At 36.4% G+C, this 5,000-nt stretch overlaps 1 protein-coding gene across 1 annotated transcript in view; it reads right to left on the bottom strand.

Annotated features, from left to right (window-relative positions):
* The window catches only part of LOC122259582 (QRFP-like peptide receptor), a gene marked incomplete in the record, with an annotated part of 211,479 nt that overhangs the window by 205,540 nt on the left and 939 nt on the right, over nucleotides 1–5,000 (bottom strand).

The following is a 5,000-nucleotide window of genomic DNA, read 5'->3' as shown; positions in this document are numbered from 1 at the left end:
TTTTGTGATGTGTGTGTTTGCGTGTCTGTGTGTTTGTGTGTGTGTTTGTATAACATACATACATATATAATATATATATATAAATATATATATATATATGATATAATTATATATATTAATTATTTATATATATATATATATATATATAAGTATATATAGATATATATGTATATATATATATATTATCCTACCAAGATATATATATATATATATATATATAGTAAATATATATACTATATATGTATATAATATATATATAAAAATATATCATATATATATAATATTATATATAAGCCATACAATAAATATACATATATATATATAATATATATATAAATATATATAAATATATATAAACTAAAATATATATGTAAAATTTATATCTATATATATATGTGTGTATAACACATACATTACATCTATCTTTATTTTATACATATATAACTTTATACTCAGATAAATATATATATATAAATATATATAATATATATTTTTTATTTATAATTATATAATATGCATATATATATATATATATAATATATATATATATATAAATAACTATATATCCTATATATATATATATATAACATATATACATCTAATATATATATGTATATAGTATAAATATAATATATTATATAAATAAATATATAATAAATATATAATATATAATATAATATAAATATAAATGTTTATGTTTATATAGAAATGTATTATTATTCATTATCTACTCTTTTAGTATATATTATTTATTATATTATTTTTTTATATATATATATATACTATATATATATATATATATATAATATATATAATGTGTGTGTGTGTGTGTTGTGTGTGTGTTTGTGTGTTTTGTGTTTTCTGTGTATGTATATATGTATAAATATATATAATGTATAGATATATAAATATATATAATATATAAAGTAAATATGTAAATATATATATATATATATATATATATATATATATATATATTATAATATTTTATGTATCTATACATATAAATGTATATATATAAGTCAATATATATATCATATATATATATTAAAATAAAAAATATATATATAAATATATATATATAAATATATATATATATATATATTATAAAAATATATATATAAATATATACACACACATACACACACACACCTACACGCAGATCCCCACACACACACACACATATATATAAATACATATATATATATATATATATAATATATATAATATCTATATATATATTATTTATATATATATTATATATTTATATATGGTATACTGTATAAATCATATATATGTATATATATCAATCATATATATATATATATATAGGTATTATATATAATATATATATATATATAATATAAAAATCAACCCTATCTCCGCGCGCTGCTCTCGTGCGCGCGCGCGCGCTCCCTCTCTCGCAAATATAGAGTATAGAGAGTATCGATTGAGATAGATATATATAGAGACACACACTCGCACCACACCACACAAACTCACACACACACACACACAACAACTACAAACACCACACAGCACAGACACTCTCACAACAACCACTTCCACTCACACTCACTCTCACTCTCACTCACACACAAAAACACACAGACCATGACACACACAAGATTCACACACAAATATACACACCACACATCACCACAAAACACACTCACACACTACACCACTCACACACACCACACCCACAACACACCCCACACACACAACCCACACCCCAAACCCCCAAAAACCCCACCACACAACACACACCACCACACACACAACCACACACTTTATTTTTAAAATTAGAGTGAATAGAGAGATAAATAGATATTATATTGAGAGAACCCCAACCCCCCCCACACCAAAACCACACCACACACACCCCACACACACAAAAAAACACACAAAACACACACACACACACACACACACACACACACACACACGCACACACACACACCACCATACAAACACACCCCCCCCCCCTCAAAACACTCTCCAAACACCAAACACACACACACTCACACACACACACATACACACCACCACACACATCACCCCACAAAAACCAAACAACACCACACCATCCACCCCACCACCCAACACAAACACACACACACACCACACACACACAAACACAACACACACAACACATTAACAAACCCACACACACACATGATATCCACCACCCCACACACACACACACACCCCAAAAACACCAAACACCACCACACACACCCACACACACACACCACCACACGATACACACACACACCCAACTAACACACCACCACACACACCACACACTACACCCCACTTTCAAACACACAACCACACACACCACACACACAACACACACACAAACACCAACACACACCCCACACACACACACACACACAACAACACCCACACAACCACAACCCCACACACACTCACCAAAACACCATACAACACCCAACCCCCCCCACACCAAAACACACACACCCACAAAAACAAACACACATACAACACACACCCCACACAACACACACCACACATAAACCAACCCTACACAAACACCACACCACCACAAACACACACACACACACACACTCACACACCACACAAAACACACACTCACACCACACCCCAACCCAAACAAACACACATTACACACACACACAACACACACACCACACACCCCACCACACACACACACACACCCCACCCCACACAAACAAAACAACCCCCTACAAACACCCAAACCCCCCCACACACACACCCCACACACACACCACACACACACCACACACACACCACACCAACACTACACCCACACACACACACACACACTCCACCTATATATATATATATAATAGTTTGTATATTATAGAATTTTTTATAAACATATAAAAACACCAAACACACACACAATTTAAACCCAAAACACACACACACACCACATACAAACCACACACACACACACTCAAACACACACAACACACACCAACATACACAAAAACATCACACACCACAAAAAACACACCACACCATGCACCACACACACACACACAACCACAAAACCCCCAAAACACACACACACACCACACCCACACCACACACTCACTCCACCCCCCCCCCCCCCCCCCCCCCCCCCCCCCCCCCACCCCTACCACACACCCACACCACCACCACCACCACCACTCACAACAAAAAAACACAAAACCACAAAACACACTTTCACATAACAACCCAAACTTTCACACACCACAACCCCCACACCACCACCAAAAAACTCCAAACACACAACCACCAAAACTCAACCTCCTCTCCTCGCCCCTCTCTCCTCTCCTCTCTCTCGTCGCTCCTCCCTCCTCTCTCTCGCCCCCCCTCTCTCTCGCCGTCTCCCCTCTCATACCCTACACACCCCCCACCAACCCCCCCCGATACACACACACACACACACACACACACACTACACACCCACCACCACAAAAACACACACACACAACACAACACACCCAACCCCTAATACACAACCCCCACACACCACCACAACACACACACACACACACACACACAAACACAAAACACACACACCCTACACCACAATATATATAGATATAACACACACACACAAAACCCCAAAAAATCACACACACAAAAACCCTCACACAAAACTCAAAAAAACACCACACACCACCCCCATACCCCACACACACACCACCACCACACACACACAACACCCACACACAAACAAACCCAAACACACCACACAAACCCAAAAACACAAACACACACCCACCACACACACACACACACTAACACACACACCACCACCACCACCACCCCCCCCCACAAACCCACAACCCACACACACACACACACCAAACACACAAACACAACACATAATTATTTGATTGTAAAATAATTTGAAAAAACCCCCCCCTTTCCACACCCCCCACCCCCATGTCACACAAACAACTACCCCCACCCCAACCCAAAAAACCCAACCAAAACCAACCCTGAGAAACAAACACCACCCACTCCCTACACCCGCATTCTCCAAAAAACCCCCCAAACCGGCCCTCGGGGGACCAAAAACCCAGCCCTCGCCCTCCCCGCTTCGAGGTCTAACCTACCCTTCCATAAAGAAGTTTAGCCCCCCTTGGGGACACGTATTTTCCCCTAAAAAAATTCCCTTTAAAAGGACTGGGATTTTCTTCCACCGCCAAAAACGCGAGTAATTCGTCACTCTCACAGATTTTAGGCAGGGCCCTCTTGCCGTCCGAGTTCACATATCGAGGTAACTTGATTCTTCCCTTATCATTAACGAAGTAATTAGCATTCCCATTGGTGGTTCTCGGTATTTTCCCTTAATAGAATTGTCTTAATGACTGGGATTTTCTTCTCACTCTGCCCATTATCGCTGTTTGGATGTGTCACTCTCTATCTATTAGATTTTGTAGAGCAGGGGCCCCCTTCCTTGCTCATCCGTAGTTCGACACTTATCTAGATCTATATCTATATATATTATAATAAGTATATATATATGTATATTATATGTATATATATATATATATATAGAGAATATATATATTTATATATATATATATATGTATATATATACATACATATATAATTTTTATATATAATATATATATATATATATATATATATAAATATATGTTTATATATATTTGTGTGTGCGTGTGTTTGTGTACACACACACACACACACACACTTATACTCGTATTCTTGAAATATGTATATGTGTGTGTGTCGTGCATATTCATGATATAACATAATATAATTTGGAGCACACCCGCCGATACGTAGCGAAGAATTCATTTACCTCAAGTCAACACCGCGGAGAGCAAAAACAGTGAAGCATTAACGGGTGATTGCCCCTCCTTCACGCCGGGGTGATAGCGCCTCTTCTGAAGTCTAAGGAATTTCACACCGGAATTCAGATATCGGAAGTTTCCATTGTTAATAATGGTTGTATTATCGTTCTT

Source organism: Penaeus japonicus, unplaced genomic scaffold (assembly GCF_977035675.1).
Source record: "Penaeus japonicus unplaced genomic scaffold, GWHDUDI00000001_assembly GWHDUDI00000021, whole genome shotgun sequence".
Taxonomy (NCBI): domain Eukaryota; kingdom Metazoa; phylum Arthropoda; class Malacostraca; order Decapoda; family Penaeidae; genus Penaeus; species Penaeus japonicus.
Note: the sequence above shows the minus strand (reverse complement) of the source record. Positions and strands in the feature narration are given on the sequence as shown.